The sequence below is a fragment of the Lutra lutra genome, chromosome 1 (assembly GCF_902655055.1).
Source record: "Lutra lutra chromosome 1, mLutLut1.2, whole genome shotgun sequence".
In the NCBI taxonomy this organism is placed as follows: domain Eukaryota; kingdom Metazoa; phylum Chordata; class Mammalia; order Carnivora; family Mustelidae; genus Lutra; species Lutra lutra.
In genome coordinates, this window is record NC_062278.1 from 26,496,500 (window position 1) to 26,513,348 (window position 16,849).

The 16,849-nt window shown below is 40.1% G+C and overlaps 1 long non-coding RNA gene across 1 annotated transcript in view; it reads right to left on the reverse strand.

Moving 5' to 3' along the window:
• The window catches only part of LOC125095434 (uncharacterized), a 110,007-nt gene that overhangs the window by 51,757 nt on the left and 41,401 nt on the right, over nucleotides 1-16,849 (reverse strand). Inside the window, exons 3-6 of the long non-coding RNA XR_007125880.1 lie at nucleotides 12,065-12,265; nucleotides 11,809-11,896; nucleotides 10,196-10,293; nucleotides 7,292-7,399 (exon numbers count right to left, since the gene is read on the reverse strand). This is a non-coding gene — a long non-coding RNA (uncharacterized LOC125095434). The remainder of the gene's footprint in view (nucleotides 1-7,291; nucleotides 7,400-10,195; nucleotides 10,294-11,808; nucleotides 11,897-12,064; nucleotides 12,266-16,849) is intronic.

Sequence of the window (16,849 nt, forward strand, 5' to 3'; positions counted from 1 at the left end):
GAGAGAACCCCAGGGACAGCTGTCTTCACCAGGATCATCAGAGTTGTGTCAAAGGTTTTTAGCAGAAGGATGACATAATTGGGCCTATGTTTCAGGAGGATGGATTACCAAAAAATAGAGGCAAATGCAGGAACACATTTAGAAAGCTGCTCTTCTAGTTTAGAGGGAAAGAGATTGAAGAATTTTGCAAAGCTGCAGCCAAGAAAATGCAGAGGAAGGGAGTGGGACCTTGGGTACAGATTAGGGGCAGAAGAAACAAAAGAAAAGATAATGCCAAGGTTTCTAGTTTTATAAAGTGAAGTTTTACCTGAATTAGCTATTTGCTTCCATAGAACTTGTTACTTATTTTTTAATTTTACTCTAAGTTTTCATTGTGTGGGAAGAACCATCATTCAGTGATATCTCAGTGTCACAGCCCATTTGCAAAAAACACTGTAACAAGTACCACAGTGTGAAAGCCTTTCTCCTGGCCTGAGCTCATTTTCCTCATTGCAAATATCAAAAGCACCTGGAAATGCACAAAGCAATCATTTCAAGGACCAAAAGTAATGCCATTATTCTCACCCCAAAGTAATCCCTTCAAACATTTAGAAAAATAACAAGCATTAATAGTTTATCTTTTTTTTAATATTTTATTTATTTATCTGACGGAGAGAGATCACAAGGAGGCAGAGAGGCCGGCAGGGGGATGGGGAAGCAGGCTCCCCACTGAGCAGAGAGCCCGATGCGGGACTTGATCCCAGGACTCTGAGATCATGACCTGAGCCGAAGGCAGAGGCTTAACCCACTGAGCCACCCAGGTGCCCAATAGTTTATCTTTTTTTTAAATTATTTTTTTAATTTCTTTTCAGTGTACCAGAATTCATTGTTTATGCACCACACCCAGTGCTCCATGCAATATGTGCCCTCCATAATACCCACCACCAGGCTCACCCATCCTCCCACCCCCTGTCCCTTCAAAACCCTCAGATTATTTTTCAGAGTCCACAGTCTCTCATGGTTCGTCTCCCCTCCAATTTCCCTCAACTCCCTTCTCCTCTCCATCTCCCCATGTCCTCTGTGTTATTAATAGTTTATATAAAAGATGAGACTCCTTTTGCATTCAAAATTGCTAACCTAAAAAAAAAAAAGGCAGGCCTCTCATCTTTTTGTCTCCCTTTATTTTTTTCACATGACTACTTACTTCAGCTTTATTTAAAATTTTTACTTCTCACTAATTTGAACTCATTGAATGCTCTCCTGAGTATCCAAGAGAATATTTCTCTTGAGATTCTGAGAGATGTGCTTAGTTTTAGGGTAGATTTACTTTTGGACCTTACAAGTATCATTCAATTTCTAGAGCTGTTGTCCTAAAACAAAACAACCCTCTAACGTTCACATGCTGTCCAGTTGTCCTATCTTGATTCCCTGAAAGACTATAACCGCCTCCTTTACTCTGCTTCAAGTTGCCAAGTAGAACCAACCGTAAAATTAAGCAGTAAACCAGGTGATGAATTCCTCACTCCTGCCTTGGCTAATGCCCAATTCTAAATTAGAACACAACTACACCCTCAGGTTTTACTTAGAAAGAAACTTGATTCAAATGCTGAGCCCACCCACCCCTGAAATGTAAGTTTGTCTTTCTGACTTGTCAGCCATAACAGCTGGAGAAGTCACTATAAACCTGTAAACAAAAGCAACTCTTCCTTTTACCAGAATTTTGTTTTTCCTGGCTTTCTTCTTTCAACAAAATAAGGTAATGATTACCAAACTCCACTTCTCTTATGTCCCCCAATTACTTTCCCACTGTGGAGAGAGATTTAACAACATGGACTGTAAACTCATTTTCCTCTTTGATGAGTTTGTTTCAGTCCCCTATGTTCAGGAAGGAGGAACAACCCATCTTCCCAAAGAGTAGATGAATAATTGCTTACAAATAAGCAGCATGCTCTTGGCCAGAGGAAGGGGGTTGCAACTCCCTCCTTGATATCACGTCTGCTACCAAACAGCAATTGGTAGGCTGCCCCGTGATTTTCCGCCCTCCAGATTCAGAGGGAGGGATGTTCCTTGTTCAGATGAACCAGAGAAGAGAGAAAATAAAGGAGCAGCAGGTGTGGCCTAATTCCCTGCAGCCTGAACTTCTGACAAGAAAAGCCTCCTACACCTGCATGTAAGAACAAAGCTCAACCACAACAGGAATTTGGAATCTGAGGCCAAGTTACCAACAATGGTTTGGAACAGCCTTAAACCAAGTTGCAAAGAAAGTCAACACAAGCTAGGACCTGACGAGACTTTTGAGGCCTCGACATGTCCCTTCTTTGTCTTCTTCCTCCCCAGTTGCTGTTTAAGAGTAGAGATGGCAGAATGCATCTATTTACTGAGGGAAACTGGCAGAAACATTAAAAAAATAACCCTAATTGGGGCGCCTGGGTGGCTCAGTGGGTTAAAGCCTCTGCCGTCAGCTCAGGTCATGATCCCAGGGTCCTGGGATGGAGCCTTGCATTGGGCTCTCTGCTCAGCAGGGAGCCTGCTTCCCCCTCTCTCTCTGCCTGCCTCTCTGCCTACTTGTGATTTCTGTCTGTCAAATAAATAAATAAAATCTTTTAAAAAAATAACCCTAATTAGTGCTAGCTCATAATTCATACCAGTCAGTGCTGAAACCCATGGTGCAAAAGTGGGAGGTGATACCCAGTGGTTGACAGCTTCGTAGGTTTTGGATATCTAAGACAGGAGTACTCAGATGAATTTTATTGTCGGCAAGCATATTTTTATAAGAATTGTTGGATGTTGGGCGCCTGGGTGGCTCAGTGGGTTAAGCCGCTGCCTTCGGCTCAGGTCATGATCTCAGAGTCCTGGGATCGAGCCCCGCATCGGGCTCTCTGCTCGGCAGGGAGCCTGCTTCCTCCTCTCTCTCTGCCTGCCTCTCTGCCTGCTTGTGATCTCTCTGTCAAATAAATAAATAAAATCTTAAAAAAAAAAAAAAAAGAATTGTTGGATGTGCCAATTTTAACAGTTGTTTTCTGTATCATGAAAAGTATTCTCCACAATTTAAATGTTTTATATTAGAGAACTCTTTAATGCACACTTGTCAAATATATATATATAGTACCCATATCACCTTTTTATTTTTTTGTTTTAGATGTAAAAGCATGCTCGTATGTTAGGTACTTACATAAATTGTTACATTATTTTTTCTTATGTAATACCTTTTTGTTTGTTCATGTGGCTCAAATATATTCTTTCTTTAAACTCTTTAAAAAAAAAAAGAGTAGAGATGGCAGGACCTGGACTCAGAGTTCTCAGGAAATTCAAGAAGAAATGTTTCTATGGAACAAAACTAAATTTACATATCTTCTGAAAAATGTCCTCACTTATAGTAAAATCCTGTGTACTGGCGAGTGGAGCAAATCCAGCTGTATTACTCCCATGAAGAAAAGAAGAGAGGATGTAAAAGAGCCAAAGGTGTCTATACTGCAAACCTGATGGCCACATCAGATTTTCAACCCCTCCCACAGGGGTAAACATAGGCTCCAGTTACAGACATTGTGATTGAAGCTTGGAAATGTCACATCACTAGCTCAAGGTCAAACAACTAATAGAAGGCAAAGGCTGAATCTGAATCTAGTATGGCCAGACTTCAAACCCGGGGTTTGTCCTTTGTTCTAGTGGCTTCCAAATGCCAGCCCCTGGGTTTATGCCAGCCTGGCCATTCTCAGGACCCACCTGGGTAACCCTGTCAAAATGCCTGGGCCACAGGCTCTAGGAAATCGAATCCAATAGGTCTGGAACGAGACCTGAGAAAATGTGTTTTTTAAGGTATCTCCTTGACATTTTTCTGCTGCCAGACTTAGGAACCATGGCAGAATGTAAGTCTCCTAAGCTTTTTCCACCGGCAATTAATTAATTGATTTCATGGAAATCTTAGCTCATCTCCGAAATCGAAGTATAATGCACCTGTCACTCTTAGGCAATGTATCTGCTCTATGAACCATGGAAATTATTTTCACCATATTTAAAGTTCCAGCATTCCTTTAGAAAATGTCCTTGATGGGGCGCCTGGATGGCTCAGTGGGTTAAGCCTCTGCCTTTGACTCAGGTCTTGATCCCAGGGTCCTGGGATTGAGCCCCGCATCAGGCTCTCTGCTCAGCAGGGAGCCGGCCTCCCCCTATCTCTCCGTCTGCCTCTCTGCCTACTTATGATCTCTGTCTGTCAAATAAATAAATAAAATCTTAAAAAAAAAAAAAAGAAAGAAAGAAAATGTCCTTGAGTTGGGACTTAGGGATGCTTCCTCATGTTCAAAAAGTCCATTCTTAGGGCTAATTTATCACCCACCATTGTCTTGCTGCAAAACTTCATAGTTTCCGGCAGAGTGGCAGACTTTCCTTACCTCCTGGTGGCTCACCATGCCAGGACTACTGATGCTCAGGGCAAAATCCCCATCTCTCAGATATTTTTGATTTACTGCACCTTTGGGGCTTTACTTATTTTAGACATAGGCCTATGCACATGTTTCAACCAATTTTCTAAAATACACTTCTTCCTAAGACAGCTGTTCATTTTGGCTTCTTGCTAAGGTCTCTGTTGAGCATCTCTTTGGGACCTGAGGTGAAGCTTTTTTATCCTTATACTCTGCAGTTAAATGTTCTCCCCCCGCCCCCAGGTTGAGGTCTCCAAAGCTATTTCTTCTACTCCCTCACCCCTTTTCTGTTTAGGGATCCACAGCTAGACTAAAGCAAAGTTCAGTGAATTGTGATCCAGGGTCAAATCTAGCTTGGCACCCGTTTTTGTAAATAATCTTTTATTGGAACACAACCAGCCACATTCATTTGCCTGCCTCTGGCTGCTCTCACACCACAGTAGCAAAAGCGAGTAGCTCCAAGTAGACAGAGACCATATACCTTCAAAGCCAGAAGTCTTTGCTATCTGGCCCTTTACAGAAAAAGGTTGCCAATCCCTGGACCAAAGGAACATTTCCAGTGAAATATATTTATAACTTTTCTTCTGACAGAGAAATATCACCTATACCTCCAGGGTCACCTCAAACCACATATGCTATGAGAATTTTGTCATTTGCTTGTTTTTCTTTATTTCTAATCCATAACTGCAGGGTACAACATTCATGCTCTTTTATCAATACTGTGTTAGGATTTCACTGGTTATTAAAGAGGCACTATTGGGACCTAACAACGACAGACAGTCTTGTCGATAAAAGCCACTCTTTAATACATAATGAATCGCCTTGCTACTTGCGTGAGGGTAACTGGTATGGAGAAGACTATGGGAATCTCTATTGATTTGTCATAATTCTCTCCAATTAACCTTTCCTCCATCTACTAAAATGAACCCCAGTTTCACCAATTTGTAACTTGTATTGCTGATAAGAAAAAGAAACAACTTTTCTTTTCAGTTTCTCCAAGCTGTCTCGATAACTGTCGACGGTACAAAGTATGTATCTAATAAAATATTAACCCAGGAAAATACGTTTTTAGGGGGAAAACAGTCTCATTTCTTTCTATGAAAATAAAAAACAACGTGCCTTAAAAACCTCATCACTGTTTTCAAATCCCACAAATGTCACTTTAAAAATCTTGGGGATTTGATAATTCACGACTGTAGAAGAGCAACTGGCTTTTAACTGAAATCTGCCGCTGGTCTTTACACTCACGAGCCTGGCGAAGTTATTGAATTTAAAAGTACCAGCGCGCCCCCTTGTGGTGCATTGCAGTTACTATTCTTTTCTACCCTTCATTTCGAAGTTCAGCAGCAACCAGTTAAATTTTATGTAAGTCTCTTTACAAGAGACCACTCTATCTTACATTTCACCTGTGATTGATTCCTATGGAACAATAACCAATAATACATGCTCACAGAATGAACTGCTAAAATTACACTGGGCCGTAATGAAATATGATTATCTGTTTGACACCCACCCTGAGTTCCCAAGAACAGAAATAAAACTATCACCCATTTTTGTCCATAGACTACTTCGTAGGAGAAAGAAACATAAAATCTACAACTATCATGTTCTGGCATATCAGGTATTCTAAAGAATTTCTACCTACTCCACTTCCCAGTTGGAGGATGTGGCTGTATACATAAGTGTAAATATTTTTATTAAGGGGCACATGAAGATTTCCATATATAGAAAAACAAAAAGGCTTTATGAAAGTCAAATCTACATCCCAATCTCTGGTTCTCTCCTTCCAAGGGGAGCTCTGGGTACCTGTTCTGGACTCTTGACTATGAATTCATTGGTTTTGCCTACACTGCAAGCTCCAAGTACCCCCCTATGTTATCTTTTGGCAATGGTGAGACAAACTACCCATAATGTCTCCTCTGGACGGTCTGAGCTTTTCTTGTTGTTACTTTTTAAAATATGTACAAGACCTACCACTTATCAGCATAACTGGAAACGCTTGAGCAAGTTACTTTAATGCTCTTGGCTTTACATCCTCATCTATAAAATGGAAGTGTTAATACTGACAGTCTCCTATAGCTGTCGTGAGGATTAAACACAGGATGAAAGTTAAGGTATCTGTTTTAGGGCTGGGTGCATAAGGAGATTCGTAACTGTTACCATCAATATTACTATTAGGTTTCTGAACATTTCAACACTGATTTCTTAATATTCCCCTTCTCTTTTTGATCACTCTCCACTTTTCCGTATATTTTTGTCTGTTCTATCAAATTTTTGTTTATATTTGCCTTTGTTTACTGTGTGGTAATGGAAAACCTAAATTTGAAAGCGGAGATTTGAGCACCTGGGCAGCTCAGTCGGTTAAGTGTCTGCCTTCGGCTCAGGTCATGATCCCAGAGTCCTGGGACTGAGCCCCGCATCAGGCTCCCCGCTCAGCAAGGAGTCTGCTTCTCCCTCTGTCCCTCACCCCACTCAAGCTCTCTCTCAAATAAATAAGCTCTTTCTCAAATAAATAAATAAAATATTTAAAACAAAAACAATCAAACAAACAAGTAAATAAAAGTGTGGGTTCCTGGGGCACCTGGCTGGCTTAATCTGTCGAGCATACAACTCTTGATCTTGGAGTCATGAGTTCAAGCCCCACGTCGGCAGTAGAAATTACTTAAAAAAAAAAAAAAAAAGTGTAAGTCCTTGTTTCAGAACCCTGCATTTCAATAGATTTGCCAGCTATCTCTAACACATTAAGACGGCATCACAGGGCCAAAACCTAGAAATGTGAATGTTGGAATATCTTGGTGCCACTCAGGTATGAATCTTTGGACACTTTTTATCAGAGAGCTCAAATAGGACTTTTGACAAGATGTTTTAAGAGCACAATATAATGAAGTACTTACTGTTTGTTCTTTTGGTGGTCAGGAGATTCTTTTTGCGTTAATATGGAAGTTTCAAAGGCTAGTTGTTTTTGTGGGAAAAAAAAAAATCTCCCCACATCATGGATCTGTCTATATTAGAAGAAGAATAAACATTGAATATGGCACATTACTGGACAGAAGAGAGGCTCCAACTATTGAGGGTTATTTTTTTGTCCACAGCTTCATCAAACATCAGGAGTGACTCTCTAGGTCAACTCCAGCTGAAAAGTACTTATTTTAAAGAATTTATTTATTTATTTATTTATTTATTTATTTGAGAGACATACACAGAGAGAGAGAGTACAAGCAGGGGGGAGCAGCAGGCAAAGGGAGAGGGAGAAGCAGACTCCTGCTGAGCAGGGAGCCTGATGCGGGACTTGATCCCAGGACCCTGAGATCATGACCTGAGCCAAAGGCAGACATTTACCGACTGAGCCACCCAGGAGTCCCCAGATAGTATTTAATAAGGCAGATTTTTACCTATGCCCTCCCTGGTATCTGCGATTGTTGTCTGTTACCAAGGAATTAAATATTGAGTTGCAAGGTATGATCACTATAGTAACCAGAAGGGCACTGGAACGTTGAAAACGCAGATGTTAAATTTAGATCAAAGTGAGTAAATGTCACATTATCAATCTTATTCCTGTAGGAGCTAATTTTCTTCAACAGATTTTCCTTATACATCACATGAAAGGCCCTTTTTTCTCCTTTGTGCCAATTTTCAAAACCATTTAAATTAACACTTTTTTTTTGGTTTGTTTTCAGAATCACTGGTTTGAGTTTTTCAAACTCTAACTTAAAATAACCATATCCCAATGCTATTTAGCTTTCAGTGGATGACAAACAATACAAACACCTTATGCTTTCTGGATACACACTTTTAAATAATCCTTTTTTTTTTTCTCTTTTACATCAGAAATGCACCATCTGACCTGCATTGTGACTGTTTGCTGTGAATCATTCAACGCATTTGTTAGGGGGTTAGTGCTTTTTGAGGTGTTAACTTCCCTACCCACAAACAAACATCTTTCAAACTACCCAGATGAGATCAAACAATTGATGGCATTTATATTTTTCTAGGTGTTAGAAAGAAGGATTCAATCCCACAAAATTAAACGACTTTGAGGGGGAAAATGTGACCATGTGGATGTTTGACATCAAAGACAGAAATATCTTCAGTCTCTATTCAGTGTTCCCAAACTCCAAACTGCCTTTTTAATTTTTTTTTTTTTTATTTTTTCTCCATTCTCTTTCCCTCCTGACTCTCTGAATTATAATTAGGAACTTGGAGGGTAGATTCGACCTTCCCTTTGTGCTCTTTTTTGATAATATGCAAAGTCTAATGGAAGATTGTTCTGCTTCTTCACAAATGACTGATTCTGTTTCTTTGGTGTTCCTGACACAGATCTGTAAAGTTTTGGCAACTGTCTTATCAACAGTAAGCTCCTAAAGGACTGTGATCCACATACCGCAAAAATACATGTTAGTTACGTGTCTTCCTTGTCCATCACCTACTGTTGTCTAAAAATAACGGATGTTCATGACCCAGCTTTATAACACTTTCTGGAGAAGGAGGGCTTCCTAGGATCATGTCTCTGGAAGAGTCAGGTGAAGGGCTGTATTACGGGAGACTGTATCTTGTTTCTAATTAGACACCCCCGCCCCCCACCAATATAGCAAGCATCTCCCATTGGTCAGGACTGAGGAGCAGGTACACAGTTTCCACTGTTTCCATGGTTCAACATGATCAGCTGGATGCAGTCCATAATCAAATATATCCTCCCTTTCTTCTACCAAAAGTCCAAAAAGGAGGCACAGTTCATTACCAAAGAGAATCCTGCTAGTAACTGGTCCAGACACACAAACAGGTCAAAGGATATTCGCAGGTGAAATATTTATTTTCCAATGAGCTGCCTGGGGGTCTTTACAGAGTTTTTCTTGAGTGCGAGCCTGGGAATCCCTTTCCTCTGCAATCTCCTTTCTCTCCCCACTTCTTCCCCAATGATGCCTAACCTCCTCCATGGAATGCTGGCTACATCTTGAGAGTAAAGAAGGCAGTAAGATTTCTTCAGGTCATGATGACCATTTTTCCTAGATAACTCAATCTCCATCAGTCTCCCTTGTAAGAAGAGGCTTAGGCATTTCAGAATCTTTGGATTGGAGCATTTCAGATAAAAATAGACCCTGGGATGACTAGCTGGCTCCGTCAGTGGAACATGTGACTCTTGATCTCAGGGTTGTGGGTTTGAGTCCCACATTGGGTGTAGAGATTACTTAAAATAAAATCTTAACGAGCACCTGAGTGGCTCAGCCAGTTAAGCATCTGCCTTTGACTCCTTGATCAGTGTGGAACTTATTTCTCCCTCTCTCTCTCTCACCCTCTCTCAAATAAATAAAATCTTTAAAATAAATAAATGAAAACTTAAAAAATAAAATAAAAACAAATGCTTTTTCTTACATTAACTTTTACAGCATCACATGTTTAATGTGCTTTAAGTTCCATTTGAGTCTCTATTACAAAAATCTCCTCATCAGAGATAAAGAAGAAAGATTGTATACATATTATAATGTATACTGTGTGTGTGTGTGTATGTGTATTCCCCAGTCAAAAAATCCAAACATAAATTAGTGCCTTCTTTGAACCAGGAATTGTAGGGAATACAGAAATGAATAATTCATAGGCACAATCTTAGTGTCTGTGAATTTAGAAATTAACTAGGGGTGGGGTGAAGGTGGTAAATAAACACATAAAAAGTTAATGGCAGTGCAGTCCTGTAAGAACTTGCATCTAGAGATGAGTACACTGTGGTCTTTACACTGAGGAACATCCACTCTGGTTAAGTGGGAGGAGACAGGCATAAGAACAGAAAAGAAAGCACCACGTACCTTGGTTAATTTTCCTGGATTTAGTCGTCACAGAGCCCCTTCCAGAGGAAAGCTGTGCCATTTTACACAGAGGTTCACATTCCACACCTGGTGCTTAACTACAATGAAAAAGACACAGTCACAGAATGCCAAGAGTAGAGATGCCAAGAGGAAGAGATGACACAGGTTTGAATAAAGTTCAAGATGCTGAGATCACTGTAAGGTGTCTTAGTTTGCTAGGGCTGCCATAACAAAGTACCACTGATAGAATGGCTTATACAACAGCAAGTTATTTCCTCCTAGTTCTAGAGGCTGGAACTCTTAAGATCAAGGTATTGGTGGGGTTGGTTCCTTCTAAAGGCTTTTCTCCTTGGCTTATAGATGGCTGTCTTCCTCTGGTGTCTTCCCCTAGTCCTCACTCCATGTGTGTCTGTCTTTTCACCTCCTCTTCTTATAAGGACACCACAAATGACCTCATTTTACCTTAATCATCTCTTTAAGGGTCATATTTCTAATTACTGTCACGTTCTTAGGTACTGAGGGAGGGGGTAGGATTTCACAAAGATTCTCACCTTGACCAAACTTTGGTCATGCTTTTCTGACCTCCCTTTTTCACTAGGCCTGACCTTGGGTTCCCACGTAGACTTCCTTATAGACTATTTCTAGCAAGAATCCTGCTAAGTCGGTTTAACAAGAAACTCCCATATTTGATATCTGATCACCCTCAATATCTGATTGGGTTCCTCATGATCTACATTTCCCCAGATGATATCTAATCTCCCTCACCTAACTTCAGCAAGAATCCTGTCAGGTTTTTTTTTTTTAGACAGAATCCTCCCTTACCTATAATATATCATCTTAGTAATTTTCTGTCCCCTGATCCCCAACCCTGGTTTGTGGCTACAAATTTCCATTTTTCTTTGTATTTGAATTTGAGCCCAATCTCTCTCCCCTACTATAACCCCCTCCCCATCCACATTTTCTGGGCCCCTATACCTATTTTGATAGTCCTCTGAATCAATTCTGTCTTAGTGTTTCTTAACAAATGAATGATTTGGATGAGTAATGGATGAATAATTTTCTCTTTAACAGACTCAAACATATGAACTTTGAAGAGGACAAAATTTAGCCCATAACATAGGGTCTCAAAACTTTGGGGAAAGTATAGTAAGGAAGTTCCAGCTATGAACTCCTCTTTCAGGAAGGGGGGGAGGGCAGAAAGAAGAGGGAGAGAAAGGGAGAGAAGGAGAATAAGAGAAGGAAGGAGAAAGAGAGAGAGGAGGTTTTTAGTTTTTTAGAGTTCTCTAGGACATCAGTTGGTGGGGACAACCTGAAGCTCTGCACTGGGGAGTAAGGAGGGGAGAATGGGACAAAATGATTGTCTTCCTGTGGGACCACATTTCTGTATGGTTTAAGAAAAATAAGCTCAAGGGAAAAACAAAGAAATGCTATGACATTCTGCCATATATATCTCATGGTAATTTAAATTCCCACTACTATTCCACCACCAAAGAAGCATTTTTATAATTATTACCAGTTATTGATTACCTACTAGTTTAGCCCAACAGAGAAGTTAAGGGCAAGAGCCCTTGAGCCAGACAACCTTGCATTTGAGTTCCAGCTCTACCACTTACCATGTGACCTTGAACAATTCACCTTCTTTGTGCTTCATTTTTTTCATCTGGAAAATTTGAATAATGATTGTGTCTTCCTCAGAGGTCTCTAGTGAGGGTTACATAAGATAGTGAAGATTATTGTTGTTTATTATTGATATATCTCAGGGACTTTATAGAGTAGGTATTTAATAAATTTTACCTATTTTAATCTTCTACAAAAATCCTATGAGGTATATATATCATCAGCCCCATAGCCTGCTGGTATCTCACTTACCCTGCCGTCACTGTGGACAATTTCCATGAGGAGATTCATGAAAGATTGTTCCCTAAAATGGGTGGTAAAAGATGCTTCAAGATCAGTTCCTTCCTCTCTTCTTTGGATGGTACATTCTATTGAGTAACTGCTCTTCTGGCACAGTTCCTATGACAACCTCTCTCTGGGATGTTTTTCTGCTCACCCATAGGACTTGTGGCTCTTCTTGCTACAAGAAAAAAACAAAAGAAGAAGAAAGAAAAGAAAAAAAACGTCCATCAAATAAAGCCTCACATAAAGGGCTTTGTTAATGGGAAATCTCAGAAAGGAGCAGTGATGCTACATCAACCAAGGCAATAAATTGCTTTAACCTGTTTTTGTTTGTTATAAAGCCCACATGCACTCACTCTCTCCAGCACAATAATCGAGGACACATACAATTAGATCTCATAGTTACCAGTACAGAGGAAAGCAGAAGTAGTTTCACTTTGATGTTGGAGCTTTTAAAAGATCTTTTTCCTGATATTTCCTTTAGTTTTATTGTCTGTTGTAATTTGCTTTACAACAATGTGGTATACAAACATTAAGAACTCTGTGTGAGAAATTTAATTCTTTAATCTACCTACACCCTGGGGCTCAATTAGCATATGATGTGGCCAAATAGAATTAACACCCTAAGAACTGGCCAGGCAGCATTCAAAGGTATTTTTGTCAAAATCAACTTCGGGGATGTCTGGGTGGTTCAGTTGGTTAAAGGTCTGCCTTTAAAAGTTAAAGGTCATGATTTCATGATGTCAGGGTTCTGAGATCGAGCCCAGTGTTGGGCTCCCATACAGGGGGTCTGCTTCTCTCTCTTGCTCTCCCCTTATTCGTGCTCTCTCACTCAAATAAATACATAAAATCTTTAAATAAAAATCAACTTCAGAAGTTTTATTATTGAGTGTGTTAGAAAGAATTTCTAATTGGCAAAATTAGTGGAGTTTAAGTTATGTGATTGTTAGGGTTTGGGCATCTCCATCTTTGCAGAAACAACGTATATACAAGGATCTATCCAGGTCAGTAGTTCCTACCAGGGGGACAGTTCCTACCAGAGGAGCATATGGTGCTACACCTCTCCCATCAGTGGATGATCCTATCATGGGATCTGACCAAAAGGCCTGACCCTCCCTCCAGCAGAATACGCCTGTCTTCATTTTGGAGACAGCCTTTCATGAAGAGACTAGTCATTGCATCAGGGGTTGAGACTGATAATATTCCAAGCATATACAGGCTGCATGATTGTTTTGTGTCTGCTTGCCTGCAAATATTTGTTTGTTTAGAATAACGTGGTCTGAAATGTGCTTTTGCTACAACAGCCAGGTAAAAAGTGGTGTGTTGGAAACCCAGAGATGACACACCATGTAACTACTGATAAAGTTCAAAATTACCTGACATTCGTGGAACAGAAAACTGGGTTGAGTCAAATTCTCACACTCTATTCTGTAACACATACCTCATAAGAATCCTGTTTATCTGAATTTCTTTCTGCCACACTGTTATTGGTCTGCATTCATGGGCTCACTGATCTTTATGCAAGTGTGGTCTACTGGTCAGAATATCCAGGCAATGTGGCAATGCTCTTGCTTTCATAACCATCATTCAGGTACTAAGTCATAAATCCTCATGCTAGCTCCCGGATTTTTTTTCCCTTCTAAATAGACTTTATTTTTTGAACAGTTTTAGGTTCACAGCAGAAGTGAATGGAATGTACTCAGATTTCCCATTACCCTCTCACATACACACACAGCCTCCCCCAGTATCAACATCCCCTGTCGGACTGGCCCATTCGTTACAACTGGTGAACCTATATTGCCACATCATTATCACCTTAAGTTCATAGTATACGCCAGGGTTCACTCCTGGTGTCATATATTTATAATATTTTTAAAGTAGGCTCCCCACCTAACACAGAACCCAATTTCCAGCCTTGAACTCACAATCCCTAGTTTAAGAGCTGGGCTGAGATCATGAGTCAGATTCTTAACTGGGTAGAATATAGTCTATGGATTTTAACAAAGTATAACATGTATCCATCATTTCAGTATCATACAGAGTAGTCTCAATCACCTAAAAATCCTCTGTGTTCTGTCTCTTTTTCCTCCCTTTCCCTTACTCCCCAGCAACCACTGATCTTTTTTGTCTTGATAGTTTTGCCTTTTCCAAAATGTCTTATAGGAGGAATTTATGTAGCCTTCTCAGATTGACTTCTTTCACTTACTAGTATGCATTTAAGGTTCTTCCCTGTCTCTTCATAGCTTGATAACTCAATCCTTTTACTGCTGAATAATATTCAATTGGCTGGATGGACCACAGTTTGTTTATCCATTCACCTATGAATGGACATATTCGTTGCTTCCAAGTTTGGGCAATTATGAAGAAAGCTGCTATAAACATTCATGTGCAGGTTTTTGTATAGACATAAATTTTCAACTCCTTTGGGGCACTACTATGGAGTGTTATTGCTGAATCATATGGTTTTATAAGAAACCACCAAACTCTTCCAAAATGGCTGCACCATTTTGCATTCCCAACAGCAATGAGTGAGAGAGTTCCTGTTGCTCTAAAGTCTCGCATTTGTTTGTTGTCAGTATTCTGGATTTTGGCCATTCTAACACATGTATAGTTATAGCTCATTAGTATTTTAATTTACATTTCCCTAATGATACATGAAGTGGAGCATCTTTTCATATACTTGTTTGCTAACTGGATATCTTCTTTGGTGAGATGTCTTTCAGGTCTTTTTAAATCAGGTTGTTCATGTTCTTACTGCTGAGTTTCAAAAGTTCGTTGTATATTTTGGATAATAGCCGTTCTTCAGACATATCTTTTATAAAGATTTTCCTCTAGTCTATGGCTTGTCTTGACATTCTCTTGACCAGAGTCATTGTTAATGTAGCAAAAACATGCGTATTTGTTTGTGCATTGGATTTACTCACTCTTTCATTCATTCAACATGTATTTAATCAGCACTTGCTAAGTATGAGGCACTGTGCCAGGGATGCAGAAGGCAGGGGTAACCAACACACAGGCATGGGGTTGCATTTTCCTCTAAACTAAACTACTCACATTTTAAATCATATAACTTGTATTCACCTTTTGTGATTCCTCTGAAATACTGTGAAGCCTGTCCTCTCCTCTTTATTCCCACAGACTACCCTGATTATTCTCCTTATCATGGTAGATATTCACAACTAACTAGTCTCATTTTTTAATGAGAAAAATTCCTTCCAATTCCTCCTCTATGTACGTGACAATTATCCTTCTAAAATTCAAATAGAATCAGGTCATAGTTTTTATTAAAAAAGTATGTATGACCTACAGTTGGAATGGGCATCCGTTTCATTCCACAACACTGGAGTGTAAGAAACATCATTTCTCTTCACTTCTCTAGAATAGCCAAATTATGCTGAGCTCTCTTCTACTGAGCTGGTGAGAAAGTCAAGTTCAGCCTTTTTATCAGGCTCACTCTTTCCACCAAGAAGCTTTTGAAGTTTACGAGGATCTCACACACCGCATTCAAGAATGGGCCCTCTGGTCTTAGTCTACAATGCTCATTACTGACCTTCCTCTTGACTATATTCAGATGGTCCTACGAAAGTGGGTAATGTCAAGTCTAGCTCTTGAAAGAAGGAGTTTTTGTCCAGAAATATAGAAGCCTCTGAAACGGGGGCACCTGGGCGGCTCAGTTGTTTAAGCGTCTGCCTTAACCTCAGGTCATGATCTCAGGGTCCTGGGATTGAGCTGCCCCACAACCCCCTCCCCTGTTCATGCTCTCTCTCTCTCTCTCAAATAAATAAAATCTTAAAAACAAAACAAAAAATTTTTAAAAGGCTCTGAAACAAGAAAAATACAAAAGTTAATCACCTTCTCTGGTGGGAGAAAATAAAAATACATAAAACTAGAGAAACAAAACACTAGCTAATATTTCACATTATCCTGCCTCACAGGGAGAGACCAAACCTAGATCCAAAGTGTGACAATAAGAGACATATCCGTACTTCCCGATTTCACCTTCACCTCAAAGTGTGCTGGGGCAGGTTCATATCAGCTTACAAGAACCAACTGTTAAATTTTCAGGAATGTTGTGAGCCAGTTGCATAACACAGCTATTATTTAAAATTATATTATATAAATCTCAATCCCTCTCCCCTCCCACCTCCCTTAAAGAGTCCTCCCGTCCCCATATGAGCTCCCAAAACACTTTATTTTTTTTTTATTTTTTAAAGATTTTGTTCATTTCTTTGAGAGACACACAGCGAGAGAAGGAACACAAGCAGGGGGAAATGGGAGAGGGAGAAGCAGGCGTCACAGCAGGCAGGGAGCCCAATGAGGGGCTCAATCCCAGGACCCTGGGATCATGACCTGAACGGAAGGCAGATACCCAATGACTGAGCCACCCAGGCGCCCCCAAAACACTTTAAAAGTACCTGTATTACAAGGAATCTGACATTGTTCTTAATTATTGTTTTCAGTAAAATATCCCCAAGACTATGAGCTTGTCAAGATTTTTTTTAAGATTTTATTTATTTATTTGACAAAGACACAGGCAGAGAGGGAACACAAGCAGGAGGAGTTAGAAAGGGAGAAGTAGGCTTCCCGGGGGCCCCATGTGGGGCTCGATTCCAGGACCTGAGTAGAAGATCATGACCTGAGTAGAAGGCAGACGCTTAATGACTGAGCCACCCAGGTGCCCCAATAAGATTTTTTATTTGTATTTGTCTCCCTTGCTCCCAGTAGAGGGCCTGGCACATGATAGGAAGTCAATAA